The 18,937-nt window shown below is 40.0% G+C and overlaps 1 long non-coding RNA gene across 1 annotated transcript; it reads right to left on the reverse strand.

Annotated features, from left to right (window-relative positions):
- Positions 1–1,007: 1,007 nt before the first annotated feature.
- Positions 1,008–6,099, reverse strand: LOC121744483. Its single transcript, XR_006038623.1, has 3 exons — positions 5,913–6,099; positions 4,865–4,926; positions 1,008–1,178 (listed from the first exon to the last, which is right to left on the reverse strand). It is a non-coding gene; the product is annotated as an uncharacterized LOC121744483 (long non-coding RNA).
- Positions 6,100–18,937: the final 12,838 nt, after the last annotated feature.

Below are 18,937 nucleotides of genomic sequence, written 5' to 3' on the forward strand. Positions count from 1 at the left end.
TCTATTCTCAATATTTAATTATTAGTTATTTAGGTGGTTGAGTATGATGATATTGTTTATCATTTCATAATATAACATAAAGAGTGTAAAGAAAATATAATGTGTCGTGCTTCGCACTTGTGTTACACTATATAGTTGTTATAAAGGAGGGTTTGCCAAGTACGACCCCCTCCCTTAGATATGAAAGTCTAAAAATGTTCTTCATGCCTTGGGGCATTTTTGGTGCAAAATTTTGATGAATAGTAAAAACGTACTATGAATGTGATTACACCTTAGTTCAGGAACTATCCATGATATTTTTTAAGTTCAGAGACCGTTTGCATGCAAAACACATAATTTAGAGACCATTTACGTAGTTCACTCTTCATCTTTTAACCATTTCAACTCTATATAATTTATGGGACTTATTCTATTTTTTTACTTATCTCTTAAACAAGAAACAATATCTATAACCCTTCTTCTCGTAACCTACTCTTCTTTAAACTATTCATGAGTCCAACTATTTAATATCTTCAATTCAAATTTACAACTAATTTAAAAAATATAAAAAATAACGAATTAAAATTCTAAAAATTAAAAATGGCATAAAAATACATAATCAAAATCCTAAAAAATACTTCTTCGGCAATTGTGAGGTTGTTGTGTCAGCTCAAACAACAAGTCGTCATCAGAGGGAGTCCCATTTCAGTCCTGAGAAGGTGAAATCCTTGGTAATGTGTATAGGGACAATGTTGCTATAAGAGCATCTCCAAGAAGGAAAGGTAAATGAAAGTGGTATATCTTCTACTATTTACCTTCTTAAAAAGTGAAATATAACAATCCAAAAAGTAACACGGGAAAACATATAGTACAGAAATGTAAATTATTTTTTAAGAAAATAATAGTACAAAATACATTAGAAAACATAAAATGTAATACATTGCCGATCGATGTAGAGGTAAAAATAACTCTTCAAAATGGGAAAATGTATCATACATTCTTAAAAATACTGAAACACCTCTCCCTTTTGCAAATAATTTTTCATGACAAAAAGTAAATATGATAGGAGTAGTTATATGACTTTATCCCTCCATTTACGTATCCTTGGGATGTTCTAAATACAAAACCATCCACTTCATTGTATTTGAAGCCTAGTGAGCTTTCACAAATGCACATATACGTCCAAATGGCCCGACGCCCTGCATGGTTAAAATTACTTCAAAATTTTTAAAATGGTCTCATTCGGATAATCAAGTAATCTATCGGTTATAACCGGTCGGGTATTTTGATAACCGATTCTGAAATCGGTTCGGTTTCATTTCGGATATTGGTCTGAATCGACCGAATACTCAGTCCTACTTGGAATGACATGAATTTTAATGCACAATTGATAGAAAAAAGTAATTATAGTATTATTAGTGGAAAATTGGACGTGCCTTATTATACACTTCCAAATGGAGTTATATGTTAGTATTACGTAAGGGGTTTTTACCCCAATGCGACTATATATATATTCCTGAGAGCATTTTGAAAATATTTATTATAAAATTTATGTATGCAATGTTTACTACCCCTCTGGGTGAATCTGATGGAACGAGCCATCGGCGGGAAGGGTTTGACGTCTCACATTACTGGAGTTTCAGACCCTCCGCCGATCACCGATCCAACTTATCCAACGTGATAGCAATGAGATCATTGTTGTTTTAATTGGATCATAAACAACATCGAGGCTAGTCTCGTGAGTGAAGTTTCACAGTACAAGATGGCCAGAGATCTATGGGACGGTCTGGCCACTACATAAGGAAGCGGTGCAGATCCGTTCCAAGTATCGAACCTGCACAGACAAGCGTATGGAAAGAAACAGGGAGGAATGACAGTAGAGGCATTATGGCAGAAATTCCAGGATCTATGGTTGTCCATAGACAGTCGCGACCCAAACCCATTCGACACCCCCTCAAGCATAGGGAGATACAATCAAATCATCCAGAGGCATTGAGTTTACCAATTTTTATGGGCTCTCGACGATCGGTATGACACCGTCAAGAGGGAAATCTTGAACAAAGAACCCCACCCATCAGTGAGAACCGCATACGGAATGGTCAGGCGAGAGGCAGTCAACACCGGCATTCGGTCATCCAAGACCGAGGCCAAGGATTCCGGAATTGGAATATGCCTTAGCGCACCCTTGTTCGAAAGAAACAGGAGCAACAACACACCACCTCCCAAATTTCAAGCCAACCGGAGGGATGACGACAAGAGTAAACTCGTATGCACACATTGCGGGGGAAAGAAACACACCAAGGATACCTGTTTCTTGATACACGTGTATCCGGAGTGGTGGGAGGAGATGAAGAAATCGAGGGCCAATCAGAGTTCAAACCGAGGAGAAAGCTCAGGCCGTAAATCTGTGGCTATCGGAGAGCAAGCTACCTACACCGAAGGACCTCCGGTGGGCAGCATCACACCATCCGCCGCAATCGGAGAGGGCAGAATCAAGGGAAGCAACGACAAAAAAACGGGACAGTGGCGTCGGTTTCGGTGGCCAGAACCTGGTCGGAAGGTATGAAACCAGGTTCCACCCCCGGCGGCGGTCGAACGACGACAACCGATGGGCCAATCAGAGCAAAGGCCGGTGACGCGAAGGTCTCCCAGGCGGCTAAGGTTTCGACCAAAATGAGAGGATAAGCGTTAAATGCCCAATTTTTTCCGAAATCTAATTTTTACCCACCCAAGATTCCTATATTTCATAAGCTACCCCAGCTCATAAGTAAATCCCAGAATCAACCCACAGAAAGTTATAAATCCCAAAATCCACCCCATTCGTCCCAAAAATACTAAAAACCACCCCAGGACTTCCATAAATGTCAAAATCTACCCAGAATTTTTCCCAAACCTCAAAATAACCCCAATATAGCCAAAACTTTGCACATTGCACCCCAGTTACCGAAACAACCCAAAAGTAAGCCATCTATTCCATGCAGAAACTCATTTGAAGCCTTGGCATGTTCCTCTACCTCACAGTCACATACCAAAGACACCCAATGGATATTTGATTGCGGAGCCACCAACACAGTGTCATTTGATGCCTCAGATTTCCTAACCATTTCAAAATCCCAAAATCCTATGTCCAGACCGCCAGTGGAGACCTAGCGCAAGTCCGGGGAGCGGGAACAATTAATATTTCCCCTACTTTACGCCTGTCTAACTGTCTTTATGTTCCGTCATTATCACATAAGCTTTGTCCATTAGTCATGTGTGACTAAGGAACTGAACTGCAAATTACTGATGCAACCGAAATTTTGTATGTTACAGGATATCAAGACGGGGACGATAGTTGGGCGTGGCACTGAACGATGCAGACTGTACTATGTGGATGAAATAACCCAACAGAGTACTGCGATGCTGACTCACGGACTGACAGACCGGCAGGCTTGGCTTTGGCATCGTCGGTTAAGACATCCATCTATAGGATATCTTCGTCTACTTTATCCTAAGCTAGTTACTTCTATGCAGTTTTTTCATTGTAAAACTTGTTTGTTGGCCAAAAGTCATAGACACTCTTTTAAGCTGAACAATACTAAAATGAAAAAACCTTTTGCTTTAATTCACTCTGATGTGTGGGGGCCTGCACCCGTTACTGGGGGACAAGGTTTTCGTTATTTTGTGTTGTTTGTGGATGATTTCTCTCGTATGACTTGGGTTTATTTCTTAAAAAAAGTTTGAAGTTTACGAAAAATTCACAGAATTCTATACACTTATCCAAACCCAGTACAACCAAAACATCCAAATCCTTAGGTCAGATAATGGGGGAGAATTTGTGAATAGGAAAATGCAAGACTTTTTTCGAGAACATGGGATAGTCCACCAAACGTCGTGTGCCTATTCTCCAGAACAAAATGGGGTAGCAGAAAGGAAAAACAGATATATCCTTGAAGTCACCAGAGCCCTCTTAATCGAGTCCAAAATATCCAAATCGTTTTGGCCTGAAGCCATAGCCACCGCAGTCTACCTCATGAACCGCCTACCGATTGGAATTCTCCAATTCAAAACTCCCTTAGACACTTTGTCACGCCCGCATTTCCTAAGGATAGAAAACACGGTTGATCGCGACTAGGGGAGGATTAAAGAAGCGGGGAAGAAAGGGGAAAACAACACAACTTGACCATAGCTCGAAACAAATTAGAATAGCTCGACTAAAATCAGAGTATCTCAACGATCAACAACTCACAATGAAAATATCTCAACAATACACAACTCAAAAGAAACAATATTCAGCGGAAGCATTTCGAGAGTAGAATAATGCTATGTATGAAGACACACCATATTCTAGACATTTGATAGACATTCTTCACTTTTATGCTCAACACCCACTGCGCTCGTCACCGCTCAACCTGCACATAGGGAAAACATATGCAGGGGCTGAGTACTTTAATGCACTCAGTGAACTCATGCCCAAAATACATTCATCATTTAAGTTATGTCAAGCCATCATTGAGTGAAACTCGGGTTTTACTTTAAAAGGCCGAGAATCACTAAAACCATTCCATAAAAAGTTGTCTGCAGACAAATATCATTATCATCCCCGTTCATGTACCATATCTGAACCATCATGTGAAACGAGAATGTGGCCACAAACTCGATCACTGGACCGGTCGACCACAAAGGACGGCTCACGATCCCCATCAGTGCACTAGTCTGAGTAGGGACTCACTCCCTAGTCAGACCCGAATTCGTTAACCATCAAAGTCTAGTAGGACATTATCCTAGTAGACAATCAGATAGGCAATTCAAAATATAACATACGGCATGACATAATACTTAAAACCACCCTTATTTCACCATAAACATATCAATTCAAATAAAAGAGTTTAAGTAATAAGCCCACCTCAAAAGCTTAGGATTTCCGTAAAATTCCTCGTTCCGACTTTTAGGGTGCGTGCGAACCACCTTTTCGGAAAACACATAAAATTCATATCAAACCTCTGTAACGACGATAATTAGAATGCATGCACTCTAATTAATATCCTTTAAATTCTCTTTCTCGATTTTCGTGCATGTTCGATTATTCGGCGGCCGCCCAAGGCGTCGCGTGCGACGCCGGTCGGCCGCTTACGCTCGCTCTTTCCTTCGTTGACTCCTCGTATCTTCCCTAACGTCGAAAATAATTTCTAAAAAAATTATTTACGCGCATACTTTAATTATCGCAATCATTTATCGTTGAAGAGGTATAATTTCATACATAGGATAAAATTATTCATTCTTTAAAACGTTCCGGAAATCATTACATAATTCGCCACGATTAATTATCGGCCCATCGATTAATTAATTTGGCCCTCACCTTTATACTTCCAATTAAAATAAAAAGGCCCAAAAAAAAACAAGGCCCAAATTTTTTTCTCTATCCCCTCCACATCTCTCTTCCTCTCTATTCATCTCTCTCTCTCTTCGACGGAAACTGCCCAAATTCTCCCCCAAGGTTGGGTCGCCGCCTCCGCGAATCGTCTCCCTCGTCGACCCCCACGCCGACGATCACTGCTCGCCGGGAGAAACGTCGTCTTCCGCCGCTGCCGCTGGAGTCGTCGGAAAAAGCTGTCGTCCGCCGCTGCTACTGCTGCCATGGGGAGGGAAGCCGCTGTCGTCGCACCGTCGGAGAGGCGCCAGTCGTCGCTGCTGCCGCCGGACAGCACGGCTGCTTTCGCCGGCACCCCGAACCTCTCCGATCAGCCCCGCACTCCACCCGAACAGCCCGATTACAAGTTCGTTTATTCAAGTTTTGTTCTTTCTAGTGTTTTTGAGTTAAAACATTAAAGGGGGGGTGTCTGCTTGGTGCTTGATTGATGTTACTGTTCGAATTATGTGATCATTCTATAGTTGAGTACATGCTATGCCATTCATGAAGAAAATAAAGAATTTGAATGGGAAAAGAATTATACCTTCTGATAGGTGAATTCTTGAAAGGGTTGAATACGAACCCCAAATTCTTGCTCACCTCTAGCTCCCTCTCTCGGCCCTCTCTCTCACAATCTCATTCTCCTCTTTTTTTTTTTGAAGTGTAAGGTGAGAAGAGAAGTGAAAGGGTGGATGTTTAAAAAGGGGTGTCTTTTGGTTTGTAGGATAAATGGTGGAAGATGGAGAGTGGAGAAGTTGAAAGTTGGGAAGTCTCCACTTGAATGAAACCGCCGATCGTGGAGAGGAGAAGAAGGAGAAGGGTTCTTGGGCTTGCTCCTTTTTTTGGAAATGAATGGACTCCCACTTTAATTAGATTGGTTTGGGCTCATTTAGTTGAAAGCCCAAGTTTGTAAAATTCTTTATCAATGGGTTGGATTTCTTTAAATAATTAGGGTCCAAACCATTTTGTAGATAGACAATTGGACTCTAATTAAATTTGCAAAGCCCAATATAAATTCATCCTCTATATTTTTGTATTTTCCTTCGATAATTAAAATTCACAAAACTTTATTAACTTTCGTTATCTTGTTCTTCGCAAAATTAAAGAACGTCTAACGTCACAACTTATATTTGGTGTTGTTCCAAATATAATTTCTTCGACCGTTCCTCGATTTACGTGTGTCGTCTTCCATAAAAAAAATATCCATCTCCACGTATTTCATCCTTCTTGCCAAATATAGCAACTTCATCGTCATTCTTTCAACGAGTCCTTCAAACACGTCTCCAAGAAAACTCTATTATTTAACTAAAAGAGACGTCGTTACTTCACGACATATTTTAATTAGTACTTAAAAAGTACGAGCGTTACATTCTATCCACCTTAACAGAAATTTCGTCCCGAAATTTGCTTACATCATTCTAATAAAATATTTCTCCATGAACTTGTAATCCAATTTCCAAACAGCTTCCTCGTAACTCTTTAAGATTAATAACCATTGCTGAAAATTTAACACCTCGTGTTCTTGGTTATATCGATGCCTCTAGTTGGTGTATCACTTTTACGCATGTCTGATTATAGAAACTTATTCCCCCGTGTGCATTCGAAAAGCTCAACCTCACCCTTTCCTCCAAGTCTAGTATCAAGAACTCAGAAATTGATCAAGCAGTCTTACTTGGATATGAACTGATTTTAAAAAAAATTTATAACAACACTGCAGAAAGTGTATTAATCAGAAAGGCTGCAGAATTAATCAAGAAAACAAGAACAACATTTCTAGCTCGACTCTTTTAGATCTCATCACCAATTTACAAAAATTGGTGTTCATTATGAGAATTAAGGTTTCAGGTAAACTCATAAACCTTGAGACTTTACTTCTGATGAGAGCTCGAAAGAATATGACATAGGTCTTGAGAACAGGATGAACTGAATTAAGTCTCAAATTCCATAGTAGGCTGCCAAATAAGATATTTCAATTGCCAATCAACTTAGCAAAATTCCGGCATCAATGAATGACGGTTCAAACATGTCATGACATGAGATGATCAATCGTGGGAGGATTTAGGAGCATAGAAAAATGTCATGAAGTAGCACTGATCATGGTTCGACGACATCATGCTATTGAATAATGAAATCACATCAATGGATTCACAGGTTTGCAACCGACGTGAAGTGAACTTTTTAGGAAAACCAGCTAGATCAAACAATAAGGAAAAAGAGAACACGATAGCCTTAACTTGGTGTTGCAAGCAAGAAAAATCATTGCATGAGACAATATATGTAGTGAAACTGAGTTAAAAACTATTTCACTTCTGCAAGAAAGAACTTGCCACATGCATAGTTACGAAATAAAAGGTGTACAAAAAGTTCCAAGAGGAATATTTCATTCTTTGAAAAAAACATGTATGGGAGATGTAATCATACTGAAGGTCATAACTGCAAACAACTTTAGGAATGAAGTTCAATGACGGAGGCTCATAAGGTCAAAACATTTTCCCTACGAGAGATGAATCAAAGAGGACTACTAATCAAGATATCCAAAGATACCAAGGTAAGCACCAATTTTCAAGAAATAAAAGTGAGTTATGACTCGATATAGGAAAAGAAATAATTGGCACTACTTGCAAAGCATGAGTCAACCAAGGTGTTTAAATAGGCAAGGGCTCACGGTTATTCAATACGTATCGAAAAGAACTTAGAATCCAAGTAAGTACTGTTGATTTAAAATCATTCTTTCTAGCTACGAAGGTCGCACTCGTTCGCTCGTCTTTCTGAGGCCGAACACGGCAACATTGTTCTAAGAAATCGTGGATTCCAAGTTGTTATTCATCACGTCATTACTACAAGATAATTGTAGTCAGTCAAAAGCCATATCTTCGTAATATTCGTGCATATTATAACAATCATTCTCTTAAAACATTTTAATCATTTGTGTGCTTCTCCGCCTGCTATAAAGGCCGTCTCCATCGTGTCGCCACTTTTAGCAAAATTACGCGAGATAATGCTATATTGATTTGCATCGCGAGTATGATCTCTTGTCATTGCATAGCTACATCACTTAGCATCAGCTCTTCTTGTCTCGCACCTTTTTCGTGTTTGAAGCTTCATTTCATCTTCTCTATCCTCATCTTCTTGAAATCTTCCTCGTATTCTTTTTTTTTTCTTATCGTTCATGAAAACGATAGAGAATAGTAAAATGGTTCACACACTAAGCTTGCTCTAACGTTTCGCGCCATTCCAAAGAAATAGCAAAAGTTCCATGGTCCACCGGCAAACATTCGCATTCTCGCTCTCCTTGCCTCGTCGTGCCTTGACACATTAGGGATTCACCCCACACTTTCAGATTCTCGTTGGTTTTCATCGCTCGGGAAAGCGATGGATAAATTGTCAACTTACAACTATGGTTCGCGCACGTTTCATCTAGCTTAGTCTTAGGCACTCTAAGTTCACAACACATTTCACATCTACTTTCAAAACAACCATTTTCTTCAAAACTCACACTTTTCTCAAATATTTCAACATCTCACTTTCAACTTTGAAGTACAAGTTTTGAATCAAAACTCAATATATACTTGAACATCAACTTTCATCTTTCATATAAAAACAAACAATCCATCGTCCCTCATCAAAACTCGTTCTTTTCTCAAACATTAGCAAATACTCTTCTCGAAATCAATCTCTCACAGAAAGATTCTACTTCCTCCTCTTATAAAAATTTTCTCCTCCTTCTTTCTCAAAAATTTTCTCGTCTTCCTTTCTCCAAAACGTTCTCATAAAAATTTTTTCATAAAAATATATTACCTCTTTCCTAGTTGAGCGTGGCGAAGCGGGATGTTGAGCCTTCCAATTTAACCTTATTTTAGTCTAGCGAAACAAGTCTAGACTAAGACAGAAAAAGACTCTCGGGTCCAGAGCGGAAAGAAAAATTGCTCTGATACCACTCTGTCACGCCCGCATTTCCTAAGGATAGAAAACACGGTTGATCGCGACTAGGGGAGGATTAAAGAAGCGGGGAAGAAAGGGGAAAACAACACAACTTGACCATAGCTCGAAACAAATTAGAATAGCTCGACTAAAATCAGAGTATCTCAACGATCAACAACTCACAATGAAAATATCTCAACAATACACAACTCAAAAGAAACAATATTCAGCGGAAGCATTTCGAGAGTAGAATAATGCTATGTATGAAGACACACCATATTCTAGACATTTGATAGACATTCTTCACTTTTATGCTCAACACCCACTGCGCTCGTCACCGCTCAACCTGCACATAGGGAAAACATATGCAGGGGCTGAGTACTTTAATGCACTCAGTGAACTCATGCCCAAAATACATTCATCATTTAAGTTATGTCAAGCCATCATTGAGTGAAACTCGGGTTTTAATTTAAAAGACCGAGAATCACTAAAACCATTCCATAAAAAGTTGTCTGCAGACAAATATCATTATCATCCCCGTTCATGTACCATATCTGAACCATCATGTGAAACGAGAATGTGGCCACAAACTCGATCACTGGACCGGTCGACCACAAAGGACGGCTCACGATCCCCATCAGTGCACTAGTCTGAGTAGGGACTCACTCCCTAGTCAGACCCGAATTCGTTAACCATCAAAGTCTAGTAGGACATTATCCTAGTAGACAATCAGATAGGCAATTCAAAATATAACATACGGCATGACATAATACTTAAAACCACCCTTATTTCACCATAAACATATCAATTCAAATAAAAGAGTTTAAGTAATAAGCCCACCTCAAAAGCTTAGGATTTCCGTAAAATTCCTCGTTCCGACTTTTAGGGTGCGTGCGAACCACCTTTTCGGAAAACACATAAAATTCATATCAAACCTCTGTAACGACGATAATTAGAATGCATGCACTCTAATTAATATCCTTTAAATTCTCTTTCTCGATTTTCGTGCATGTTCGATTATTCGGCGGCCGCCCAAGGCGTCGCGTGCGACGCCGGTCGGCCGCTTACGCTCGCTCTTTCCTTCGTTGACTCCTCGTATCTTCCCTAACGTCGAAAATAATTTCTAAAAAAATTATTTACGCGCATACTTTAATTATCGCAATCATTTATCGTTGAAGAGGTATAATTTCATACATAGGATAAAATTATTCATTCTTTAAAACGTTCCGGAAATCATTACATAATTCGCCACGATTAATTATCGGCCCATCGATTAATTAATTTGGCCCTCACCTTTATACTTCCAATTAAAATAAAAAGGCCCAAAAAAAACAAGGCCCAAATTTTTTTTCTCTATCCCCTCCACATCTCTCTTCCTCTCTATTCATCTCTCTCTCTCTTCGACGGAAACTGCCCAAATTCTCCCCCAAGGTTGGGTCGCCGCCTCCGCGAATCGTCTCCCTCGTCGACCCCCACGCCGACGATCACTGCTCGCCGGGAGAAACGTCGTCTTCCGCCGCTGCCGCTGGAGTCGTCGGAAAAAGCTGTCGTCCGCCGCTGCTACTGCTGCCATGGGGAGGGAAGCCGCTGTCGTCGCACCGTCGGAGAGGCGCCAGTCGTCGCTGCTGCCGCCGGACAGCACGGCTGCTTTCGCCGGCACCCCGAACCTCTCCGATCAGCCCCGCACTCCACCCGAACAGCCCGATTACAAGTTCGTTTATTCAAGTTTTGTTCTTTCTAGTGTTTTTGAGTTAAAACATTAAAGGGGGGGTGTCTGCTTGGTGCTTGATTGATGTTACTGTTCGAATTATGTGATCATTCTATAGTTGAGTACATGCTATGCCATTCATGAAGAAAATAAAGAATTTGAATGGGAAAAGAATTATACCTTCTGATAGGTGAATTCTTGAAAGGGTTGAATACGAACCCCAAATTCTTGCTCACCTCTAGCTCCCTCTCTCGGCCCTCTCTCTCACAATCTCATTCTCCTCTTTTTTTTTTGAAGTGTAAGGTGAGAAGAGAAGTGAAAGGGTGGATGTTTAAAAAGGGGTGTCTTTTGGTTTGTAGGATAAATGGTGGAAGATGGAGAGTGGAGAAGTTGAAAGTTGGGAAGTCTCCACTTGAATGAAACCGCCGATCGTGGAGAGGAGAAGAAGGAGAAGGGTTCTTGGGCTTGCTCCCTTTTTTTGGAAATGAATGGACTCCCACTTTAATTAGATTGGTTTGGGCTCATTTAGTTGAAAGCCCAAGTTTGTAAAATTCTTTATCAATGGGTTGGATTTCTTTAAATAATTAGGGTCCAAACCATTTTGTAGATAGACAATTGGACTCTAATTAAATTTGCAAAGCCCAATATAAATTCATCCTTTATATTTTTGTATTTTCCTTCGATAATTAAAATTCACAAAACTTTATTAACTTTCGTTATCTTGTTCTTCGCAAAATTAAAGAACGTCTAACGTCACAACTTATATTTGGTGTTGTTCCAAATATAATTTCTTCGACCGTTCCTCGATTTACGTGTGTCGTCTTCCATAAAAAAAATATCCATCTCCACGTATTTCATCCTTCTTGCCAAATATAGCAACTTCATCGTCATTCTTTCAACGAGTCCTTCAAACACGTCTCCAAGAAAACTCTATTATTTAACTAAAAGAGACGTCGTTACTTCACGACATATTTTAATTAGTACTTAAAAAGTACGAGCGTTACACACTTTCTCCAAACTTTTCTAGATACCATCATCTTTTTCTCTTGAACCCAGAGTTTTTGGCTGCTCAGTCTTCGTCCATATCCCTAAGCATGAACGTACTAAGTTTTCACCTTGTGCCCTCAAATGTGTTTTCTTAGGATATGGGAAAAATCAGAAGGCTATAGGCGTTATGATCCGGCCACAAACCGCATGCACACAACTATGAATTGTGACTTTGTGGAGGGAGAATACTTTTACAGCCAATCTAGTAGTCAGAGGAAGATTCAGCAGGATAATATTCCTACTAGTGACCTACTAAATTGGCTACCTACACCTATGCCTAACCAGGGGAGAAACCAGTCAGGGGGAGAGGATTAACCTAAGCCAAGTCATGTCACAGACGTCGGTCCAACAGAAGAAAGTAGTGGTACCGCCGGGCAGTTAAGTCCCATAGAGCAGGATGTGGAGTTAGGTGACATTGCTCAGCCATCAACCCCTTCTTCGATTCCAGAGGTAAATGATTCAGTTATGGATAATGTATGGCTAGAAAACGCTAATGGTGACAGGAACAGTAGAGATGGGGACACAGGGCAACCATATGAATTTCCCCTCCCCCCCCCGAAGTACAAGAGGAGTTCCTCCACGGAGATACTCTCCAGACTGGAAAGGAAGGAAGGCCAAATATGCGGTGGCGAACATTGCTCAAGGACAACATACGGAAATGGCCCGTGCATTCGAAGCTGCCCTATATGAAGAAGAAGAGATACCGCAGTCATTCGAGGAAGCCTCAAAACACAAACATTTGAAAGAAGCTACGAGGAAGGAAATAGATGCTCTCATCAACAACGAGACATGGGAGAAGTGTACACTACCGACAGGAAAGAAGCCGGTAGAATGCCGATGGATATTCACTATAAAACGGCGTGTTGATGGTTCAATCGAGAGATACAAGGCAAGGCTCGTTAAAAGGCTCAAATCTCTGGATTATATTGGCAAAGACGTCAATTTCTTCTCTTTCAAAGTAGACTACTCACCTCTCGGTTCTTGTAGTAAAATCCACTTGCATTTATAAGACGACCAGTCAAATAAATGTATAAGCACATAAGAAATCAAAATAAGCACATGAGCCAAGGACGAATGTTTTCCATATGATTATGCAGTTTATTCTTTCCGTTTTATATATTACGTACATAATCAAATTGATAGTTTTATTGATTAGCTATGCTAGCCTACAACTTAATTGCAACAATACTCAAATTGATTTCACAAAAATCTTCAATACGAACTAACTAAAGTAAACACATAAAAAGTAATACATGTATTTATTTATTTAAAGCTTTACAATGAATAACAACTAATTTTTATTAACTATTATTGGGGATCGGTGGTGCACACCCGAACGCCATATTAGTATGATATTGTCCGCTTTGGGCGAAGCCCTTACGGTTTTGCTTTTGGGGTACTCCAAAAACGGCATCATACTAGTGGAGTTGGGGTAGCCCTTATATATATGCTTGCAACTCTTGTTCATTCTCCAATGTGGGAATTGTTTGCCCTCACAATCCTCCCCTCAAACCAAGACCACATGTGCACCCCATGTTACAGGTCACCAAGTCACCACATGTCTTGATCGAGCTCACGTAGAAACGTTGGAGAACTTGCAAGTGCAATCCACCGAACCTCGAGCCACACAGGCCCAGCCCTGAACCAGGGGTCTAATACCACTGTTGGTCTCAATCAGCCAAGATTACACAAGTATTACAAGATATTACAACAGATCTAGCTATATAACTACTAGATCTTCAGTCCTCAGTCTTCAATCGATCTAACCTTCAACAATTAACACACACATCAAATGCGTTCACCTCAAACCAAAGAAGTAAGCCAACAACAGTTAATCAACAAAGATATAACCAAAGGATCAAAGATTAATTCATAGGCTCAACTTGCACCAGGTACAACCGAACAGGCCAAATACTCAATTCCTTGTTCACCGATTGATTTGCCCCTCAAGGAGAAACTATAGCAAATCAAGATCTGTTTCACAAATCTAGAACCTTAGCTCCAACAAATCACCACGGTTGAATCTTCTCAGAATCACAAGAAAACTTCACCACTACCGGTCAGATCCCTTAGACCAGAAACCACAAGTTTCCTCACTCACAATCTCCCTCACTCACAGACTCAGTGTATACACACACGCATGAACATGAGAGGAGAAGAACAGTCTCCAAACACAGAAAGACCAACAGAGAAGAGAAACAGAAAACCCTAGAACTCAAGAGTCGCATCAGAGAAGTGAGGGAGAAGAGAGAGGCAAATGGTATATAAATGACACAACCCTCACACCGCCATCAGAGAGTGCCATGTGTAAGGTTCAACAAGTGAAGTGGGCTAAGGCTTTTTACTCCAACATGCTGTAACTCTTAGGCTGGTTGCACATGAAGCAGACCAATAGGCCCACTATATTACAACTACGTAGGCTTCTTTACTAATTTCTTCAACTGTGCTATGCTATCAAATTTTCATTAATAGTGTGGAGGAGGAAGAGGAGTACGTTGGCCATGCTTGTGGTCGTTATGAGAAGGATGGGTGTGGTGTGTTATTTTGCCTATTATGCATTAAAATCCGTATCGTTTTAAATGTTTCTATTTTTAAATACGGAGGTAGTATTAAATTATCTTCAGTATTTATCAAGAGAGGCTGAGCCAATGAGTGTAATTTAAACTAATTTTAGTTTTATATGTACAAAATATCATTTTAGGTTTCCATCTGTTTCATATCTAAATGTAATGAACGGTTCAACAAATTATACATTTCATTTTGCAACAGCTCAAGCAATCTTGCATAGCTCAGAGAGAAGACTAGAACCGACAAATAGATCCAAAATGGGCATCCGATTTTCTATTCTCAATATTTAATTATTAGTTATTTAGGTGGTTGAGTATGATGATATTGTTTATCATTTCATAATATAACATAAAGAGTGTAAAGAAAATATAATGTGTCGTGCTTCGCACTTGTGTTACACTATATAGTTGTTATAAAGGAGGGTTTGCCAAGTACGACCCCCTCCCTTAGATATGAAAGTCTAAAAATGTTCTTCATGCCTTGGGGCATTTTTGGTGCAAAATTTTGATGAATAGTAAAAACGTACTATGAATGTGATTACACCTTAGTTCAGGAACTATCCATGATATTTTTTAAGTTCAGAGACCGTTTGCATGCAAAACACATAATTTAGAGACCATTTACGTAGTTCACTCTTCATCTTTTAACCATTTCAACTCTATATAATTTATGGGACTTATTCTATTTTTTTACTTATCTCTTAAACAAGAAACAATATCTATAACCCTTCTTCTCGTAACCTACTCTTCTTTAAACTATTCATGAGTCCAACTATTTAATTTCTTCAATTCAAATTTACAACTAATTTAAAAATATTTTATTAAAAATACTTTATTAAAAATATAAAAAATTACGAATTAAAATTCTAAAAATTAAAAATGGCATAAAAATACATAATCAAAATCCTAAAAAATACTTCTTCGGCAATTGTGGAGGTTGTTGTGTCAGCTCAAATAACAAGTCGTCATCAGAGGGAGTCCCATTTCAGTCCTGAGAAGGTGAAATCCTTGGTAATGTGTATAGGGACAATGTTGCTATAAGAGCATCTCCAAGAAGGAAAGGTAAATGAAAGTGGTATATCTTCTACTATTTACCTTCTTAAAAAGTGAAATATAACATTCCAAAAAGTAACACGGGAAAACATATAGTACAGAAATGTAAATTATTTTTTAAGAAAATAATAGTACAAAATACATTAGAAAACATAAAATGTAATACATTGCCGATCGATGTAGAGGTAAAAATAACTCTTCAAAATGGGAAAATGTATCATGCATTCTTAAAAATACTGAAACACCACTCCCTTTTGCAAATAATTTTTCATGACAAAAAGTAAATATGATAGGAGTAGTTATATGACTTTATCCCTCCATTTACGTATCCTTGGGATGTTCTAAATACAAAACCATCCACTTCATTGTATTTGAAGCCTAGTGAGCTTTCACATATGCACATATACGTCCAAATGGCCCGACGCCCTGCATGGATAAAATTACTTTAAAATTTTTAAAATGGTCTCATTCGGATAATCAAGTAATCTATCGGTTATAACCGGTCGGGTATTTTGATAACCGATTCTGAAATCGGTTCGGTTTCATTTCGGATATTGGTCTGAATCGACCGAATACTCAGTCCTACTTGGAATGACATGAATTTTAATGCACAATTGATAGAAAAAAGTAATTATAGTATTATTAGTGGAAAATTGGACGTGTCTTATTATACACTTCCAAATGGAGTTATATGTTAGTATTACGTAAGGGGTTTTTACCCCAATGCGACTATATATATATTCCTGAGAGCATTTTGAAAATATTTATTATAAAATTTATGTATGCAATGTTTACTACCCCTCTGGGTGAATCTGATGGAACGAGCCATCGGCGGGAAGGGTTTGACGTCTCACATTACTGGAGTTTCAGACCCTCCGCCGATCACCGATCCAACTTATCCAACGTGATAGCAACGAGATCATGGTTGTTTTAATTGGATCATAAACAACATCGAGGCTAGTCTCGTGAGTGAAGTTTCACAGTACAAGATGGCCAGAGATCTATGGGACGGTCTGGCCACTACATAAGGAAGCGGTGCAGATCCGTTCCAAGTATCGAACCTGCACAGACAAGCGTATGGAAAGAAACAGGGAGGAATGACAGTAGAGGCATTATGGCAGAAATTCCAGGATCTATGGTTGTCCATAGACAGTCGCGACCCAAACCCATTCGACACCCCCTCAAGCATAGGGAGATACAATCAAATCATCCAGAGGCATTGAGTTTACCAATTTTTATGGGCTCTCGATGATCGGTATGACACCGTCAAGAGGGAAATCTTGAACAAAGAACCCCACCCATCAGTGAGAACCGCATACGGAATGGTCAGGCGAGAGGCAGTCAACACCGGCATTCGGTCATCCAAGACCGAGGCCAAGGATTCCGGAATTGGAATATGCCTTAGCGCACCCTTGTTCGAAAGAAACAGGAGCAACAACACACCACCTCCCAAATTTCAAGCCAACCGGAGGGATGACGACAAGAGTAAACTCGTATGCACACATTGCGGGGGAAAGAAACACACCAAGGATACCTGTTTCTTGATACACGTGTATCCGGAGTGGTGGGAGGAGATGAAGAAATCGAGGGCCAATCAGAGTTCAAACCGAGGAGAAAGCTCAGGCCGTAAATCCGTGGCTATCGGAGAGCAAGCTACCTACACCGAAGGACCTCCGGTGGGCAGCATCACACCATCCGCCGCAATCGGAGAGGGCAGAATCAAGGGAAGCAACGACAAAAAAAACGGGACAGTGGCGTCGGTTTCGGTGGCCAGAACCTGGTCGGAAGGTATGAAACCAGGTTCCACCGCCGGCGGCGGTCGAACGACGACAACCGATGGGCCAATCAGAGCAAAGGCCGGTGACGCGAAGGTCTCCCAGGCGGCTAAGGTTTCGACCAAAATGAGAGGATAAGCGTTAAATGCCCAATTTTTTCCGAAATCTAATTTTTACCCACCCAAGATTCCTATATTTCATAAGCTACCCCAGCTCATAAGTAAATCCCAGAATCAACCCACATAAAGTTATAAATCCCAAAATCCACCCCATTCGTCCCAAAAATACTAAAAACCACCCCAGGACTTCCATAAATGTCAAAATCCACCCAGAATTTTTCCCAAACCTCAAAATAACCCCAATATAGCCAAAACTTTGCACATTGCACCCCAGTTACAGAAACAACCCAAAAGTAAGCCATCTATTCCATGCAGAAACTCATTTGAAGCCTTGGCATGTTCCTCTACCTCACAGTCACATACCAAAGACACCCAATGGATATTTGATTGCGGAGCCACCGACACAGTGTCATTTGATGCCTCAGATTTCCTAACCATTTCAAAATCCCAAAATCCGATGTCCAGACCGCCAGTGGAGACCTAGCGCAAGTCCGGGGAGCGGGAACAATTAATATTTCCCCTACTTTACGCCTGTCTAACTGTCTTTATGTTCCGTCATTATCACATAAGCTTTGTCCATTAGTCATGTGTGACTAAGGAACTGAACTGCAAATTACTGATGCAACCGAAATTTTGTATGTTACAGGATATCAAGACGGGGACGATAGTTGGGCGTGGCACTGAACGATGCAGACTGTACTATGTGGATGAAATAACCCAACAGAGTACTGCGATGCTGACTCACGGACTGACAGACCGGCAGGCTTGGCTTTGGCATCGTCGGTTAGGACATCCATCTATAGGATATCTTCGTCTACTTTATCCTAAGCTAGTTACTTCTATGCAGTTTTTTCATTGTAAAACTTGTTTGTTGGCCAAAAGTCATAGACACTCTTTTAAGCTGAACAATACTAGAATGAAAAAACCTTTTGCTTTAATTCACTCTGATGTGTGGGGGCCTGCACCCGTTACTGGGGGACAAGGTTTTCGTTATTTTGTGTTGTTTGTGGATGATTTCTCTCGTATGACTTGGGTTTATTTCTTAAAAAAAGTTTGAAGTTTACGAAAAATTCACAGAATTCTATACACTTATCCAAACCCAGTACAACCAAAACATCCAAATCCTTAGGTCAGATAATGGGGGAGAATTTGTGAATAGGAAAATGCAAGACTTTTTTCGAGAACATGGGATAGTCCACCAAACGTCGTGTGCCTATACTCCAGAACAAAATGGGGTAGCAGAAAGGAAAAACAGATATATCCTTGAAGTCACCAGAGCCCTCTTAATCGAGTCCAAAATATCCAAATCGTTTTGGCCTGAAGCCATAGCCACCGCAGTCTACCTCATGAACCGCCTACCGATTGGAATTCTCCAATTC

The sequence above is a fragment of the Salvia splendens genome, chromosome 8 (genome assembly GCF_004379255.2).
Source record: "Salvia splendens isolate huo1 chromosome 8, SspV2, whole genome shotgun sequence".
Taxonomy (NCBI): Eukaryota; Viridiplantae; Streptophyta; class Magnoliopsida; order Lamiales; family Lamiaceae; genus Salvia; species Salvia splendens.